Raw genomic sequence first — 19,067 nt, 5'->3', positions numbered from 1 at the left:
GGAAACCAAAAACGTACGTTCCCAGAACTTCCAAGGTACAAAATGTGCTAGCTGGGTTCACACCTATTTTTTTTTCTCTTCCTCTCCCTCTCATCTCTATTTCTCAGGAAAGAGGTTCAGCTCTTCCCTTCAGGCAAGGTACTGGTACTGGTACCCCCCATAAGTGAGCATTTCACTGTCTACACCTGTTGTTTACCAAGCATGTGACAAATAAAATAAGATTTGACCTCTGATACAGTTCATCGCCTAGCTTCAGGCGCTCTTACACACACTGTGTGTGTGTGTGTGTGTGTGTGTGTGTGTGTGTGTGTGTGTGTGTGTGTGTGTGTGTGTGTGTGTGTGTGTGTGTGTGTGTGTGTGTGTGTGTGTGTGTGTGTGTGTGTGTGTGTGTGTGTGTTTCCTTGTCTTTAAGTGAAAGCACACACTTGAACGCACAAATTCACTCAACAAGTTGCCTCCAGCAGTATTCTGTTACCACATGTCACCATCCACCAATGGGGCGGCAGCGTATCCCAGTTCCCAGTGGTTAGAGTGTAGTGGTTGGAGTGTAGTGGTTAGAGTGTAGGGGATCGGCAGCGTATCCCAGTGGTTGGAGTGTAGTGGTTAGAGTGTAGGGGCGGCAGCGTATCCCAGTGGTTAGAGTGTAGTGGTTAGAGTGTAGTGGTTAGAGTGTATGGGCGGCAGCGTATCCCAGGATCGGCAGCGTATCCCAGTGGTTGGAGTGTAGTGGTTAGAGTGTGTAGTGGTTAGAGGCGGCAGCGTATCCCAGTGGTTAAAGTGTAGTGGGCAGCGTATCCCAGTGGTTAGAGTGTGTAGTGGTTAGAGTGTAGGGCGGCAGCGTATCCCAGTGGTTAGAGTGTAGGGGCGGCAGCGTATCCCAGTGGTTAGAGTGTAGGGGCGGCAGCGTATCCCAGTGGTTAGAGTGTAGGGGCGGCAGCGTATCCCAGTGGTTAGAGTGTAGTGGTTAGAGTGTAGTGGTTAGAGTGTAGGGGCGGCAGCGTATCCCAGTGGTTAGAGTGTAGGGGTTAGAGTGTAGGGGCGGCAGTGTATCCCAGTGGTTAGAGTGTAGGGGTTAGAGTGTAGTGGTTAGAGTGTAGGGGCGGCAGCGTATCCCAGTGGTTAGAGTGTAGGGGTTAGAGTGTAGGGGGCGGCAGCATATCCCAGTGGTTAGAGTGTAGGAGATCGGCAGCGTATCCCAGTGGTTGGAGTGTAGTGGTTAGAGTGTAGGGGCGGCAGCGTATCACAGTGGTTGGAGTGTAGTGGTTAGAGTGTAGGGGATCGGCAGCGTATCCCAGTGGTTGGAGTGTAGTGGTTAGAGTGTAGGGGCGGCAGCGTATCCCAGTGGTTAGAGTGTAGGGGTTAGAGTGTAGGGGCGGCAGCGTATCCCAGTGGTTGGAGTGTAGTGGTTAGAGTGTAGGGGCGGCAGCGTATCCCAGTGGTTAGAGTGTAGTGGTTAGAGTGTAGGGTTAGGCAGCGTATCCCAGTGGTTAGAGTGTAGGGGCGGCAGCGTATCCCAGTGGTTAGAGTGTAGTGGTTAGAGTGTAGAGGTAGGGCGGCAGCGTATCCCAGTGGTTAGAGTGGTTAGTGTAGGGGCAGTGGTTAGAGTGTAGGGGCGGCAGCGTATCCCAGTGGTTAGAGTGTAGGGGCGGCAGCGTATCCCAGTGGTTAGAGTGTAGGGGCGGCAGCGTATCCCAGTGGTTAGAGTGTAGGGGCGGCAGCGTATCCCAGTGGTTAGAGTGTAGGGGTTAGAGTGTAGGGGCGGCAGCGTATCCCAGTGGTTAGAGTGTAGTGGTTAGGTGTAGTGGGTTAGAGTGTAGTGGTTAGAGTGTCCCAGTGGGCAGCGTATCCCAGTGGTTAGAGTGTAGGGGTTAGAGTGTTAGGGCGGCAGCGTATCCCAGTGGTTAGAGTGTAGGGGTGGCAGCGTATCCCAGTGGTTAGAGTGTAGGGGTTAGAGTGTAGGGGCGGCAGCATATCCCAGTGGTTAGAGTGTAGTGGTTAGAGTGTCCCAGTGGTTAGAGTGTAGGGGCGGCAGCGTATCCCAGTGGTTAGAGTGTAGGGGTTAGAGTGTAGGGGCGGCAGCGTGTGGTTAGAGTGTAGGGGATCGGGGCAGCGTATCCCAGTGGTTAGAGTGTAGTGGTTGGAGTGTAGGGGCGGCAGCGTATCCCAGTGGTTGGAGTGTAGTGGTTAGAGTGGTTAGGTGTTAGATGTAGGGGCGGTAGCGGCAGCGTATCCCAGTGGTTGGAGTGTTAGTGGGGGCGTATCCCAGTGGTTAGAGTGTAGTGGTTAGAGTGTAGGGGCGGCAGCGTATCCCAGTGGTTAGTTAGAGTGTAGGGGTTAGAGTGTAGTGGTTAGAGTGTAGGGCGGCAGCGTATCCCAGTGGTTAGAGTGTAGTGGTTAGAGTGTAGGGGCGGCATCCCAGTGGTTAGAGTGTGTGGTTAGGAGTGTAGGGGCGGCAGCATATCCCAGTGGTTGGAGTGTAGTGGTTAGAGTGTAGTGGTTAGAGTGTAGGGGCGGCAGCGTATCCCAGTGGTTAGAGTGTAGGAGAGTGTAGTGGTTAGAGTGTAGTGGCGGCAGCGTATCCCAGTGGTTTGGAGTGTAGCGTGTGGTTAGAGTGTAGTGGTTAGAGTGTATCCCAGTGGTTAGAGTGTAGGGCGCGGTAGTGGTTAGAGTGTAGGGGCGGCAGAGTGGTTATCCCAGTGGTTAGAGTGTAGGGCGGCAGCGTATCCCAGTGTTTAGAGTTCAAAGGATGTTAAATGTTCACAAATGACCAGCATGGTCAAATAATATCCCAGTGAACAGTTGAAAGTGTAGTGGTTAGCACGTGTTGGACTGGGGACAGCAAGGAGTCATCAAGACAGGGAGTCCCAGGCATGGTTAGGGCTCAGGTCCTCTGGGAGTGAGAGAGAAAGTAAGAAAGAAAGTTAGAGAGAAAGAGAGAGAAAGTATTAGAGAGAGCATACTTAAATCCCAGGGTTAGAGTGGAGAAGTACTGGTTAGATATAACAGACTGACCCTAGCCCCCTGACACAAACTACTGCAACATAAATACTGGAGGCTGAGACAGGAGAGGGTCAGGAGACACTATCCCCATCCGAAGACAGTGTTTAGACAGGGCCAAACAGGGTTAAGGATATAACCCCACCCATTTTGCCAAAGCACAGCCCCCACACAACTAGAAGGATATCTCCAACCAACAACTTAACATCCTGAGACAAGGTGGTTAGAGTGTAGCCCACAAAGATCTCCCTCACGTGGTTAAACCCAGTGGTTAGAGTGGGGCGCCAACCCAGACAGGAAGATCACGTCAGTGACTGGTTACCCACTGTAGTGGTTAGTGACGGCAGCGTATCCCCTTAGGGACGGTTATGAAAGAGCACCAGTAAGCCAGTGACTCAGCCCCCGAATGTAGGGTTAGAGGCAGAGAATCCCAGTGGTTAGAGAGTGGGTAGAACCGGCCAGGCAGAGTGTAGGGTGGGCGGCGTGAGACAGTCAGGGAGGTTCATCGTTCCAGTGGTTAGAGTGTCAACTTCACACTGTGGGCCAGACTACACTCAATCATTAGAGTGTAGTGGGAAGAGATCTGAAGAGATCCCAGTGGTTAAGACAAAGTTTCATCTATCACATGGTTAAACAGACCATTCCCAGTGGTTAATGTAGTGGTTATAGTGTAGAAAGCCCTGCCTCCAGCTGGTTGCTTAGACATTCCCAGTGGTTAGACATTCTAGGTACGGCAACACCAAATCAGACAGTTAGAGTGTAGGGGATCGCAAGCCCATGTTGGAATGTTTGTAGGGGTTAGAGTGTAGGGGCGGCAATCCCAGTGGTTAACGTAGTGGACCGCCCAGCGTATCCCAATGACTGTTAGAGTGTTAGCAACCCAGTGGTTAGTGTAGGGGCGGCAGCGTATCCCAGTGGTTAGAGTGTAGTGGTTAGAGTGTAGTGGTTAGAGTGTAGTGGTTAGAGTGTAGTGGTGGCAGCGTATCCCAGTGGTTAGAGTGTGGGGCGTGCGTGCCCAGTGGTTAGAGTGTAGTGGTTAGAGTGTAGGGGCGGCAGCGTATCCCAGTGGTTAGAGTGTAGGGGGCGGCAGCGTGTCCCAGTGGTTAGAGTGTGGGCGGCAGCGTCCCAGTGGTTAGAGTGTAGGGGTGGCAGCGTATCCCAGTGGTTAGAGTGTAGGGGGCAGCGTATCCCAGTGGTTAGAGTGTAGGGGTTAGAGTGTGTAGGGCGTGCGTGTCCCAGTGGTTAGAGTGTAGGGGCGGCAGCGTGTTGGAGTGTAGTGGTTAGAGTGTAGGGCGGCAGCGTATCCCAGTGGTTGGAGTGTAGTGGTTAGAGTGTAGGAGCGGCAGCGTATCCCAGTGGTTAGAGTGTAGTGGTTAGAGTGTGGGGCGGCAGCGTGCCCAGTGGTTAGAGTGTAGTGGTTAGAGTGTAGGGCGTGCGTATCCCAGTGGTTAGAGTGTGGGGATCGGCGTGTGTGTTAGAGTGTAGGGCGGCAGCGTATCCCAGTGGTTGGAGTGTAGGGGTTAGAGTGTGGGGCGGCAGCGTGTCCCAGTGGTTAGTGTGTGTGGTTAGAGTGTGTGCGCGCCCAGTGGTTAGAGTGTAGTGCGTGCGTATCCCAGTGGTTAGGTGTAGTGGTTAGAGTGTGGGGGCGGCAGCGTATCCCAGTGGTTAGAGTGTGGGGCACTCATTTCCCAGTGGTTGCCTTTCTCAGCTTCCCAGTGGTTACCCTGTAGGGGTTAGAGTGTGCCTCGGACGGACAGGGGTGGTTAGGACATGTGACTAGTAGCCCAGGAAAAATGGATTACCTAGAGTGTAGCCAACATCTCCCAAGATGCATCCCTTCTCTTATCCGACAGCATTGTGGTTAGAGTGTAGGGGATCGGCAGCGTGTCCCAGTGTTAGAGTGTACGGGTGGCAACGTATCCCAGTGGTTAGAGTGTAGGGTTAGAGTGTAGGGGCGGCAGCGATCCCAGTGGTTGACGAGTGTACCACGGAAGATTCGTGGTTGGAGTGTAGTGGTTAGCCCCTCCTGGATTTGGGAGACTTGGGGGGGCACGGTCCCAGTGGTTAGAGTGTAGTGGTTAGAGTGGGGACAGCTCTCCCAGTGGTTAGGACTGGGGACAGTACTAAGTGGTTAGTAGGGGTCCAGGTGGTTTTAATGTGGCCTACAGTACCATGGTATACTACTAGGGTTAGAGTGTAGGGAATCCCAGTGGTTAGGTCATATACGTGGTGGTTAGAGTGTCAGACGCTGAGGTACCGTGGTTAACTGTAGGGTTAGAGTGTACCGTATCCCAGTGGTTAGGTGTAGTGGTTAGATAGATGGTCTGTCTGTCCCAGTGTCTGTCTGTCTGTCTGGTTGTCTGTCTGGGCTGTCTGCCAGTGGTTAGTCTGTCTGTCTGTCTGCCATGGTCTGTTAGAGTGTCTGGTTAGAGTGGGGCTGCCTGCCTGCCTTAGCCTGCCTGTCTGCCTGTCTGTCTGTCTGGTTGTCTGTCTGTCTGTCTGTCTGCCAGTGGTTAGTCTGTCTGTCTGTCTGCGTGCCTGGTTGAGTGTAGTGTCTGAGTGTCTGTTAGAGTGTGTCTGTCTGTCTCCCAGTGGTTAGAATGTTCCTAACTCTCCCAGTGGTTAGAGTGTACTTTCACAGAGAGACAAAAGTGGTTAAGCAGGACCTCATTCTCAGTGGTTGTGTGTAGGGGTTAGAGTGTAGGGGCGATGCCCCAGTGGTTAGAGTGTAGTGGATGACGTCCCAGTGGTTGGCATGTAGTATTTTTAGTGTAGGGCGTTTCCCAGTGGTTAGAAATTGGGGTTCCCAGTGGTTAAGTGTGTGGTTAGAGTGTGTGGTTAGAGTGTGTGGTTAGAGTGTGTGTGTGTGCGTGTCCCAGTGGTTAGAGTGTAGTGGGTGTGCGTGTGGTTGGAGTGTAGTGGTTAGTGTGTCGGTCTGTGTCTGGTTGTCTGTCTGTCTGTCCCAGTGGTTGTCTGTAGTGGTTAGAGTGTCTGTGTGTGTGTTAGATGTGTGTGTGTCTGTGTCTCCCAGTGGTTAGAGTGTGTCTGTCTGTCCCAGTGGTTAGAGTGTGTGTGTGAGTGTCCCAGTGGTTAGGTGTAGGGGTGGTCAGCGTGTCCCAGTGGTGTCTGTCTGTCTGTCGTATCTGGTGTGTATTCATCCTATTCCCTGGTTAGATGTGGGTCTGAGGGTATTCCCAGTGGTTAGAGTGTAGTGGTTAGAGTGTGTCAGTGGGTCTGAGGGTTAGAGTGTGGGGATCGGCAGCGTGTCCCAGTGGTTAGAGTGTGTGGCGTGCGTCCCAGTGGTTGGAGTGTAGTGGTTAGAGTGTAGGGGCGTGTGCGTGTCCCAGTGGTTAGAGTGTAGTGGTTAGTGTGTGGGTGTGCGTATCCCAGTGGTTAGAGTGTAGTGGTGTATTCCTGCAGCGTATCCCAGTGGTTAGAGTGTAGGGGCGGCAGCGTGTCCCAGTGGTTGGAGTGTGGGCCTTAGAGTGTGGGGCGGCAGCGTATCCCAGTGGTTAGAGTGTAGTGGTTAGTGTGTGTGGCGTGTGCGTGTCCCAGTGGTTAGAGTGTAGTGGTTAGAGTGTGTGGGCGTGTCCCAGTGGTTAGAGTGTATATATCTCCCAGTGGTTGGATGTCACACTACCACTGAGCCAACAGGGTTAAAGTGTACATGGTTAGAGTGTTGGGGACGTGAAGCGTATCCCAGTGGTTAGGTGTAGTGGTTATTGTCAATCCCATATCCCAGGTTAGCTCAGAGGAAGACCTAGATGTAGACCCAGTGGTTAGAGTGTAGGGGTTAAAGTGTATTACAAATCCCAGTGGTTAGAGTGTAGGGGATCGGCAGCGTATCCCAGTGGTTGAGTGTAGTGGTTAGAGTGTAGGGGCAGCGCCCAGTGGTTAGAGTGTCAGTGGTTAGGGTAGGGGCAGCGTATCCCAGTGGTTGGGTGTAGGGGTTAGGTGTCAGGGTCAGGGTCCCAGTGGTTAGGTGTCAGGGTTAGGGTCGGCAGCGTATCCCAGTGGTTGGAGTGTAGTGGTTAGAGGTAGTGGTCAGGGTCAGTGGCAGGCGTAGTGGTTAGGTGTCAGGGTCAGGCGTATCCCAGTGGTTAGGGTGTAGTGGTTAGAGTGTAGGGTTAGGGTCCCAGGGTTAGAGTCAGTGGTTAGGTGTCAGGGTCAGGGTCAGTGTCAGAGTGTAGGGTTAGCAGGCCAGTGGTTAGGGTGTAGGGGCGGCAGCGCTCAGTGGTTAGGGTCAGGTATCCCAGTGGTTAGGTGTAGTGGTTAGGTGTCAGGGTCAGGGTCAGGGTTAGAGTGTCAGGCTCAGCATGCTCAGGGTCAGGGTCAGGGGCAGGTTCAGAGTCAGTGGTTGGATCAGTGGTTAGAGTGTAGGGGCGGCAGCGTATCCCAGTGGTTAGAGTGTAGGGGCGGCGCGTATCCCAGTGGTTGGAGTGTAGTGGTTAGAGTGTAGGGGCGTCAGGGTCTGGAGCAGCAGCACGGCCTGTTGGGGGACAGCAAGGAGTCATCAAGACAGGGAGTCAGGGCTCAGGTCCTCTGGGAGAGGCTCAAGAAAGAAAGAGTCAAAGGGAGGGTATTAGGGAGGCATACTTAAATTCACACAGGGCAGGAGAAGTACTCCAGATATAACAGACTGACCCTAGGACACAAACTACTGCAGCATAAATACTGGAGGCTGAGACAGGAGAGGGTCAAAGACAGGCCCCATCCGATGGGACAGGGCCAAACAGGAAGGATATAACCCCACCCATTTTGCCAAAACAACTACTAGAAGGATATCTCCAACCAACAACTTAACATCCTGAGACAAGGCAGGTATACAAAGATCTCCCTCACACCCAAGGGTGGGGGTGCCAACCCAGACAGGAAGATCACGTCAGTGACTCAACCCACTCAAGGAGGGGGTGGAGCATGGCCCAAGGCAGACACCCAGTGGGGGTGGAGACACCTGGCCAGGGGGTGGAGGGTTCACCTGGAGGCCTTTCTGGTCAGACACTCCTGGAAGGGGGGTGGAGACACCTCAAGGGGAGACACCTGGTGGGGGTGGAGACAGATGAAAATGGCGCTCAGGAGACACCTGGAAGCTGAGGAGACATTCTGGAGGGGGGAGACACCTGGAGGGGTTGGAGCACCACCCAGGCAGAGACAGTCAGGAAGGGGGAGGAAGACACCTGGAGGGGGTCAAGACAAACTTTTCATCTAGGTTAAACACCTGAGGGCTCTATAGGAGACAGCCCTGCCTCCAGGGGTTGCTTAGACACCTAGGACATTCTAGGAGGAACACCAAATCAGACAGATAGGGGGAGGAGACACCTGGAGGGGGTGTGACACCTGGAATGACTGTCTCTGAGGAGTTACACCTGTGTGTGGTGGTGTGTGTGTGTGCGTGCGTGTGTGTGTGTGCGTGTGTGTGACACGTGCGTGGAAGGCGTGGTGCGTGTGTGTGACACCTGTGTGTGGTGGTGTGTGTGTGCGTGCGTGCGTGGGTGTGTGCGTGCGTGCGCGTGTGTGTGTGCGTGCGTGCGTGTGTGTGTGTGCGTGCGTGGTGTGTGTGGTGCGTGCGTGACACCGTGGAGTGGGTGTGTGTGTGTGTGTGGTGTGTGGTGTGTGCGTGCGTGTGTGTGTGGTGCGTGTGTGTGCGTGCGTGCGTGGTGTGTGGTGTGTGTGTGTGTGTGTGCCTGGTGTGTGTGTGTGTGTGAGACACCGTGGTGTGTGGTGTGTGTGTGCGTGGTGTGTGTGTGTGCGTGCGTGTGTGCGTGTGGTGAGGAGACACGCGGCGTGGGGTGGAGACACTCATTTCGTGAGGGGGCGCGTGAGACACCCTGGTGGGGGACAGGAGACACCTGGAAGGGGGAAAATGGAGACACCTGGCCAAGGGGGTGGAGACACCTGGGGTCCCCACGGAGGCACCTGGGGTGACTGGACACCCCACCAGGGGGTGTGCCCTCCCGGAGCCCCCCTGGATTTGGGGGGGGGAGACACCCGGAGTGGGGGGTGGAGACAGCTCTCTGGCAGGACTGGGGGACAGTACTAAGCTAGTAGGGGTCAGGTGGTTTAATCCTGGCCTACAGTACCATTATACTACTAGGAGTAGGGGGAACTCTCTGGTCATATACGTGGTGTATCGCTTCAAGGCTGGGACCGTGACTAACTTCTTCATAGCTAACCTCGGGGTAGGTAGCTTTTTATATAGATGGTCTGTCTGTCTGTCTGTCTGTCTGTCTGCCTGTCTGTCTGCCTGTCTGTCTGCCTGTCTGTCTGTCTGTCTGTCTGTCTGTCTGTCTGTCTGTCTGTCTGTCTGTCTGTCTGTCTGTCTCTCTGTCTGTCTGTCTGCCTGTCTGTCTGTCTGTCTGTCTGCCATTCTGTCTGTCTGTCTGTCTGTCTGTCTGTCTGTCTGTCTGCCATTCTGTCTGTCTGTCTGTCTGCCTGCCTGTCTGCCTGTCTGTCTGTCTGTCTGTCTGTCTCTGTCTGTCTGTCTGTCTCTCTGTCTGTCTTCCTAACTCTCTTTCTCGAGAGCTACTTTCACAGAGAGACAAAATAAGAGGACCTCATTCTCAGTGTGTGTGTGTGGTGAGGCCCCTAGGTTAGTTTGGAGTGATGACTCAGATGTTCTGGCATGTAATATTTTTACGTTTCTGAGAAATTGGGGTTAGTGAAGTGTGTGTGTGTGTGTGTGGGGTGTGAGACACCTGTGTGTGTGTGGGGTTCTGGTGTAATATTTTTACGTTTCTGAGAAATTGGGGGTTAGTGAAGTGTGTGTGTGTCTGGTCTGACACCTGTCTGTCTGTCTGGGGTGTGTGTGTCACCTGTGTGGGTGTCTGTGGAGTCTGTCTGGTGGGGTGTGGAGTCACTGTCTGGGTCTGTGTGTGACATTCCCTGTGCCATTGGGTCTGAGACACCTGGAGTGGGTGTGAGACACCTGTGTGTGGGGTGTGTGTGACACCTGGAGGGGTGGAGTGTGTGGTGGGGGTGTGGAGACACCTGGAGTGGTGTGTGTGTGTATTCCCGTGTTTAGCTTCGTGTTCGTGTGTCATTGGGCACTGAGGGTGCGTGTGTGTGTGTGTGTGTGTGGGGGAGTGAGACACCTGTGTGTGGGGGTGTGTGACACCTGTGAAGGGGTGTGTGTGTGACACCTGTGTGTGTGTTTGTGTGTATATATCTCCCAAAGATGTCACACTACCACTGAGCCAACAGGAAATACATGTGGTGTTGAACAGTGAAGACTCTTGGGGGTTAGACATTGTCAAAGCACAGAGGAAGACCTAGATGTAGACAGTTTCCTGAAGTAACAAAAGTTTATTACAAAACCGGGGGGGGGCAAGCAGAGACCAGTAGTCCATAGCAGAGTCCGAAGGTACAGAACGGGAAGGCAGGGTCAGGCTCAGGGTCAGGCAGGCTCAGGCTCAGGGTCAGGGTCAGGGTCAGGGCAGGCTCAGGGGCAGGCTCAGGGTCAGGGCTCAGGCAGGCTCAGGGTCAGGGTCAGGGTCAGGGTCAGGGTCAGGGCAGGCTCAGGGCTCAGGGTCAGGGTCAGGGTCAGGGTCAGGGCCAGGGTCAGGGTCAGGGGGGTCAGGGCAGACACAGGGCAGGCTCAGGGTCAGGCTCAGGCTCAGGGGGCAGGCTCAGGGGGCAGGCAGGGTCAGGGCAGGCTCAGGGGGTGGAGACAGGCTCAGGGTCAGGGGGGCTCAGGGCAGGCAGGCTCAGGGGCTCAGGGTCAGGGCAGGGTCACAGGCTCAGGGTCAGGGGGCTCAGGGTCAGGGTCAGGGCAGGCTCAGGGTCAGGGCAGGCTCAGGGTCAGGGCAGGCTCAGGGTCAGGGCAGGCTCAGGGAGACAGGATCAGGGCAGGCTCAGGGGGGCAGGCTGGGCAGGCTCAGGAGGGCAGGCTCAGGGTCAGGGCAGGCTCAGGCAGGGTCAGGGCAGGCTCAGGGTCAGGGCAGGCTCAGGCTCAGGGCAGGCTCAGGGTCACCTGGCTCAGGGCAGGCTCAGGGTCAGGGCAGGCAGGCTCAGGGGGGGCTCAGGGTGGAGACACCTCAGGGCAGGCTCAGGGTCAGGGCAGGCTCAGGGTCAGGGCAGGGGGCTCAGGGTCAGGGCAGGCTCAGGAAGGGGGCTCAGGCTCAGGGTCAGGGCAGGCTCAGGATCAGGGCAGGCTCAGGGTCAGGGCAGGCTCAGGGTCAGGGCAGGCTCAGGGTCAGGGCAGGCTCAGGGTGGAGGGGGGCTCAGGGTCAGGCAGGCTCAGGGTCAGGGCAGGCTCAGGGTCAGACAGGCTCAGGGTCAGGGCAAGGCTCAGGGTGGAGGCACCTGGAGGGCAGGCTCAGGGTCAGGGCAGGCTCTCAGGGCAGGCTCAGGGTCAGGGCAGGCTCAGGTTCAGGGGGGGTCAGGGTCAGGGCACCTCAGGAGGGGGCTCAGGCTCAGGGACAGGCTCAGGATCAGGGGGCTCAGGAGGGCAGCTCAGGTAAGGGCAGGCTCAGCACCTGGAGGGGGGGTCAGGAGACACCTGGAAGGGGGCTGGAGACACCTGGAAGGGGGCTCAGGGTCAGGGTCAGGCACCTCAGGGGGGCAGGCTGTCACCTGGAAGGGGGTGGAGGCACCAGAATTGTTAAAACCGGGAAAACTTGAAAGCAGGAACTAGAGAAAGACAGGTGCAAAGGGGAAAAACACGGGTAGGCACATAACAAAACTAACTGGCAACAGACAAACAGAGGGGTATAAATACACAGGGGATAATGAGGGGAAATGGGGACACCTGGTGGGGGGTGGAGACACCTGGTGGGGGTGGAGACACCTGGTGGGGGTGGAGGGGTTGAGACACCTGGAAGGGGGTGGAGACACCTGGTGGGGGTGGAGACACCTGGTGGGGGTGGAGACACCTGGAGGGGGTGGAGACACCTGGAAGGGGGTGGAGACACCTGGTGGGGGGGTGGAGACACCTGGAGGGGTTGGAGACACCTGGAAGGGTGAACACCTGGTGGGGTGATGGAGGGGTTGGAGACACCTGGAAAAAAGGTTGGAGACACCTGGAAGAGTGAAAACCTGGTTTGGAACATGGTGTACCAAGACAAAGGAGTGTTGAACACCTGGAAACAAGTTTAAACATGGAGGGTACACAAAGAACAATGTTTTTGTAGAAACCTGTCCAGGGGGTTCAAGTCACCTGGAGTCTCCTCAAATGGGGCGGAGGCACCTGGAAGTGGTTAGAGTGGAGGCACCTGGAAGGGGTTAGAGACAAGCACAAAGGGTAGCCGATGACAGATGTTCAGTACCAAGAAAAAAAGAGTGTTTAAGAGTGAAAACAAGTTTAAACATGTTCAGGGTAGCAAGAACAAGTGGTTGAATAGTGAAAACAAGTTTAAACATGTTCAGTACCAGAACAATGTTTTTGTAGAAATTGTCCAGGGGTTCAAGTCACCAGTCTCCTCAAATGGGGCGGCAGGGTAGCCTAGTTGTTAGAATGGAGGGGCGGCAGGGTAGCCTAGTGGTTAGAGTGGAGGGGTGGCAGGGTAGCCTAGTGGTTAGAGTGGAGGGGCGGCAGGGTAGCCTAGTGGTTAGAGCATAGCCTAGTGGTTAGAGCGTTGGACTAGTAACATACCCCCGAGCTGACAAGGTACAAATCTGTCGTTCTGCCCCTGAAAAGGCAGTTAACCCACTGTTCCCAGGCCGTCATTGAAAATAAGAATTTGTTCTTAACTGACTTGCCTGGTTAAATAAAGGAAAAATAAAAAATGATGTCAGTCAGTCTCCTGCAGGTTTAGTGCCGCGCTCCAGTTTAGGCCAAATTACAGATGTCAGATACGACAGCATAGGCAATGTCCAACCATCGCTTGTCAACCCGTTGGTCGGCTCCTTGACCCAAAAGCCCATTGGTCTTAAATCAGTTGACTTTTCACGTCTTCTTTCTGTCATGTCATGTGCTGAGGCTAACCTTGTGTCTAACCCCAGTCTCTGTCATGGTTAGTTAAAGGTGTCGAACACATCTCTCTCTCTCTTGTCTCTTATGTCACTGTTCATTTCTCTCACTTCTCACTCCTCTGGTCTATGTTAAGAATTGTTGTCAAAGCAATGTACAGTATATGCAGTATTACATAAAATAACAATATGTTTGAGCAAAAATAGTATTATGTACAGTCCCAGTGAAACGTTTAGACAAACCTACTAAATTTATTATTATTTTTTTTTGTTCCTTTATTTTCTACATTGTAGAATAATAGTGAAGACATCAAAACTATGAAACAACACAACATGGAATCATGTAGTAACCCCCAAAAAAGTGTTAAACAAATCAAAATATATATATTTTTTATATTTAAGGATTCTTCAATGTAGTCTTGTTGACAGCTTTGCATGCCTCTTGTCTATCACGCATGTTCTTCAACAGGACAATGACCCAAAACACACCTCCAGGCTGTGTAAAGGGCTCAAATATATTTAGATTTGTTCAACACTTTTTTGGGTTACTACATGATTCCGTATGAGTTATTTCATAGTTTTAATGTATTCTCTATTATTCTAAAAATAGTTAAAAAAAATAAGAAAACCTTTGAATGAGTAGGTGTGTCCAAACTTTTGACTGGTGCTGTATATTAACAAAAACAATTATACATGGAAACATTTTTATTTTTTGTATATTTTATTTAACCTTTATTTAACTAGGCAAGTCCTTTTAGGGTTACCTGTCAATCAATCCGTCAGACTGAATGATTGACTGGCTGGCTAACCTGTCTCTCTCTCTGCATCTCTTTATCTCTTTATCTATCTATCTATCTATCTATCTATCTCTCTCTTTTGTCTGTCTGTCTGTCTGTCTGTCTGTCTGTCTGTCTGTCTGTCTGTCTGTCTGTTTGTCTCCAACCCTTCCCCTCTCTCTCTCTAGCTGACCTCCTGGTGAATACATTATGTCTCCCCTTCACGTTGGTCTATACTCTGCTCGGGAGTGGAAGTTTGGCCAGCTGCTTTGTTTCCTGCTTCCCTATGCACAGGGATTGGCTGTCCACGTATCCACGGTGACGCTCAACGTCATAGCCCTCGATAGACACAGGTGAGACTTCATCAAGGTTCATTTATTAATTGCTTGATTAGTTTATTCATTCATTGACTGACTGAGTTATTGATTAACTGACTAACTGACTGATTGACTGGCTGACTGACTGATTGATTGACTGGCTGACTGACTGATTGGCTGGCTGACGTGTTATTTCTTACATTAGTACCTCAGGTCATCTTAGGTTTCATTACATACAGCCGAGAAGAACTACTGTATATAAGATCAGCGTCAACTCACCATCAGTACGACCAAGAATATGTTTTTCGCTACGCGGATCCTGTGTTCTGCCTTACAAACAGGACAACGGAATGGATCGATTGCAGCGACCCAAAAAACGACTCCGAAAAAGAGGGAAACGTGGCGGTCTTCTGGTCAGGCTACGGAGACGGGCACATCGTGCCCCACTTCCTAGCATTCTTCTTGCCAATGTCCAGTCTCTTGACAACAAGGTTGATGAAATCCGAGCAAGGGTAGCATTCCAGAGGGACATCAGAGACTGTAACGTTCTTTGCTTCACGGAAACATGGCTCACTGGAGAGATGCTCTCGGATGCGGTGCAGCCAACGGGTTTCTCCACGCATCGCGCCGACAGAAACAAACACCTTTCTGGTAAGAAGAGGGGTGGGGGTGTATGCCTTATGGCTAACGAGGCATGGTGCGATGAAAGAAACATACAGGAACTCAAATCCTTCTGTTCACCTGATTTAGAATTCCTCACAATCAAATGTAGACCGCATTATCTACCAAGAGAATTCTCTTCGATTATAATCACAGCCGTATATATCCCCCCATCGACACATTGATGGCTCTGAACGAACTTTATTTAACACTTTGCAAACTGGAAACCATTTATCCGGAGACTGCATTCATCGTTGTTGGGGATTTTAACAAGGCTAATCTGAAAACAAGACTCCCTAAATTTTATCAGCATATCGATTGCGCAACCAGGGGAGGAAAAACCTTGGATCACTGTTACTCTAACTTCCGCGACGCATATAAGGCCCTGCCCCGCCCCCCTTTCGGAAAAGCTGACCACGACTCCATTTTGCTGATACCTGCCTACAGACAAAAGCTAAAAAAAGAAGCTCCCACGCTGAGGTCTGTCAAACGCTGGTCCGACCAAGCTGACTCCACACTCCAAGACTGCTTCCATCACGTGGACTGGGACATGTTTCGTATTGCGTCAAATAACAACATTGACGAATACGCTGATTCGGTGTGCGAGTTCATTAGAACGTGCGTTGAAGATGTCGTTCCCATAGCAACGATTAAAACATTCCCTAACCAGAAACCTTGGATTGATGGCAGCATTCGCATGAAACTGAAAGCGCGAACCACTGCTTTCAATCAGGGCAAGGTGTCTGGTAACATGACTGAATACAAACAATGCAGCTATTCCCTCCGTAAGGCTATCAAACAAGCTAAGCGTCAGTACAGAGACAAAGTAGAATCCCAATTCAACGGCTCAGACACAAGAGGCATGTGGCAGGGTCTACAGTCAATCACGGACTACAGGAAGAAACCCAGCCCAGTCACGGACCAGGATGTCTTGCTCCCAGGCAGACTAAATACATTTTTGCCCGCTTTGAGGACAATACAGTGCCACTGACACGGCCTGCAACGGAAAAATGCGGTCTCTCCTTCACTGCAGCCGAGGTGAGTAAAACATTTAAACGTGTTAACCCTCGCAAGGCTGCAGGCCCAGACGGCATCCCCAGCCGTGCCCTCAGAGCATGCGCAGACCAGCTGGCTGGTGTGTTTACGGACATATTCAATCAATCCCTATATCAGTCTGCTGTTCCCACATGCTTCAAGAGGGCCACCATTGTTCCTGTTCCCAAGAAAGCTAAGGTAACTGAGCTAAACGACTACCGCCCCGTAGCATTCACTTCCGTCATTATGAAGTGCTTTGAGAGACTAGTCAAGGACCATATCACCTCCACCCTACCTGACACCCTAGACCCACTCCAATTTGCTTACCGCTCAAATAGGTCCACAGACGATGCAATCTCAACCACACTGCACACTGCCCTAACCCATCTGGACAAGAGGAATACCTATGTGAGAATGCTGTTCATCGACTACAGCTCGGCATTTAACACCATAGTACCCTCCAAGCTCGTCATCAAGCTCGAGACCCTGGGTCTCGACCCCGCCCTGTGCAACTGGGTACTGGACTTCCTGACGGGCCGCCCCCAGGTGGTGAGGGTAGGTAACAACATCTCCTCCCCGCTGATCCTCAACACTGGGGCCCCACAAGGGTGCGTTCTGAGCCCTCTCCTGTACTCCCTGTTCACCCATGACTGCACGCACGCCTCCAACTCAATCATCAAGTTTGCGGACGACACAACAGTGGTAGGCTTGATTACCAACAACGACGAGACGGCCTACAGGGAGGAGGTGAGGGCCCTCGGAGTGTGGTGTCAGGAAAATAACCTCACACTCAACGTCAACAAAAATAAGGAGATGATTGTGGACTTCAGGAAACAGCAGAGGGAACACCCCCCTATCCACATCGATGGAACAGTAGTGGAGAGAGTAGCAAGTTTTAAGTTCCTCGGCATACACATCACAGACAAACTGAATTGGTCCACTCACACAGACAGCATCGTGAAGAAGGCGCAGCAGCGCCTCTTCAACCTCAGGAGGCTGAAGAAATTCGGCTTGTCACCAAAAGCACTCACAAACTTCTGCAGATGCACAATCGAGAGCATCCTGGCGGGCTGTATCACCGCCTGGTACGGCAACTGCTCCGCCCTCAACCGTAAGGCTCTCCAGAGGGTAGTGAGGTCTGCACAACGCATCACCGGGGACAAACTACCTGCCCTCCAGGACACCTACACCACCCGATGTTACAGGAAGGCCATAAAGATCATCAAGGACATCAACCACCCGAGCCACTGCCTGTTCACCCCGCTATCATCCAGAAGGCGAGGTCAATACAGGTGCATCAAAGCTGGGACCGAGAGACTGAAAAACAGCTTCTATCTCAAGGCCATCAGACTGTTAAACAGCCACCACTAACATTGAGTGGCTGCTGCCAACACACTGACACTGACTCAACTCCAGCCACTTTAATAATGGGAATTGAATGGGAAATGATGTAAATATATCACTAGCCACTTTAAACAATGCTACCTAATATAATGTTACTTACCCTACATTATTCATCTCATATGCAAACGTATATACTGTACTCTATATCATCGACTGCATCCTTATGTAATACATGTATCACTAGCCACTTTAACTATGCCACTTTGTTTACATACTCATCTCATATGTATATACTGTACTCGATACCATCTACTGTATCTTGCCTATGCTGCTCTGTACCATCACTCATTCATATATCCTTATGTACATATTCTTTATCCCCTTACACTGTGTATAAGACATTAGTTTAGGAATTGTTAGTTAGATTACTTGTTGGTTATTACTGCATTGTCGGAACTAGAAGCACAAGCATTTCGCTACACTCGCATTAACATCTGCTAACCATGTGTATGTGACAAATAAATTTGATTTGATTTTTTTGATTTGATTTGATTTTGATTTGACTGATTGCTGACTGATTGTCTGGCTGATTGTTTGACTGGCTGGCTGATTGACTGGCTGGGTGATGGATTGATTGATTGACTGGGTGATTGACTGGCTGGCTGACTGATTGGTTGATTGATTGATTGACAGGTGTATAGTGTACCACCTGGAGACCAGGATGAGAAAGGATGTGTGTTTCGGGGTGATTGCCGCCACATGGGTACTGAGTGCGGTGCTGGCCAGTCCACTAGCTATCTTCAGAGAGTATGGTACCTTCAATCTGGCTCCAGGACAGTTTATACAGGTAGGTCTCACTCACAAACACACACACACACACACACACACACACACACACCCTAACCCTCTCTCCTCTTCTCCAGGTGTGTACAGAGAAGTGGCCGGGCAGCTCGACAGACGGGACAGTCTATTCCATCTCCATGCTCCTCCTCCAGTACGTTCTCCCTCTAGCCGTCATCTCCTTTGCCTACGCTCGTATCTGGTCCAAGCTCCGTTCCCACATGTCCCCCGCAGGCCGCAATGACCGCCACCGCCGCCGACGCAAAACCACCAAGATGCTGGTGACCATGGTCGTGGTGTTCGCGGTCAGCTGGCTGCCGTTCCACGCTTTTCAATTGGCCACGGATATCGACAGCTCCGTCTTGGACATGAGGGATTTTAGACTGCTGTACACGCTGTTCCACGTGGTGGCCATGTGCTCAACGTTCGCCAACCCTTTGCTCTACGGGTGGATGAACAGCAACTATCGCACCGCGTTCACGACCGTGTTCCGCTGTGACCAGAGAATGGATAGTGTGCATCCGAAGGGAGGAAGAGATGGAGGAGGAGGAAGAGATGGAGGAGGAGGAAGAGATGGAGGAGGAGGAAGAGATGGAGGAGGGAAGGCAGGAGGTGAAGAAGAAGGATTGAAAGAGGGAGGAGGAGGAGGAGGAGGAGGAGGAGGAGGAGGAGGAGGAGGAGGAGGAGGAGGAGGAGGAGGAGGAGGAGGGACGAAGATGGACCTAGAGGCCCAGGACGTTGTGACGAACCATCTCAATGCTACAGACCTCTGAAACAGAAGATAGAGAGTAGGAGAGAGAGAAGAAGATGAAGAGGGAGTGAAGGAGAAAGGAGTGAGATGGAGAGAGAGAAGAAGATGAAGAGGGAGTGAAGGAGAAGGAGTGAGAGATGGAGAGAGAGAAGAAGATGAAGAGGGAGTGAAGGAGAAAGGAGTGAGAGATGGAGAGAGAGAAAGAAATAGAAGAAGAGGGTAGGGAAGAGAAGAAAAAATCACTGAGATGGGAGAAAGGAAGAGAGAGAATAATTGCATCTGTGAAAGAACACATAAGATGAGGGTGAGAAGGACAGAATAGAGAGATTAAACCACTGCTTCCGGAACACATAAATGAAGAGAAGATATCAGAGATGGGATGAAGCAAAAAAATACAACAAAGATGACAGAGAGAAAAAAACAATGACAAAGGAGCTTAAA

The 19,067-nt window shown here is 52.0% G+C and overlaps 1 pseudogene; it reads left to right on the top strand.

Annotated features, from left to right (window-relative positions):
- Positions 1–18,819, top strand: part of LOC135538456 (neuropeptide Y receptor type 2-like) — a 30,875-nt pseudogene extending 12,056 nt beyond the window's left edge.
- Positions 18,820–19,067: the final 248 nt, after the last annotated feature.

Source organism: Oncorhynchus masou, unplaced genomic scaffold (assembly GCF_036934945.1).
Source record: "Oncorhynchus masou masou isolate Uvic2021 unplaced genomic scaffold, UVic_Omas_1.1 unplaced_scaffold_967, whole genome shotgun sequence".
In the NCBI taxonomy this organism is placed as follows: domain Eukaryota; kingdom Metazoa; phylum Chordata; class Actinopteri; order Salmoniformes; family Salmonidae; genus Oncorhynchus; species Oncorhynchus masou.
Note: the sequence above shows the minus strand (reverse complement) of the source record. Positions and strands in the feature narration are given on the sequence as shown.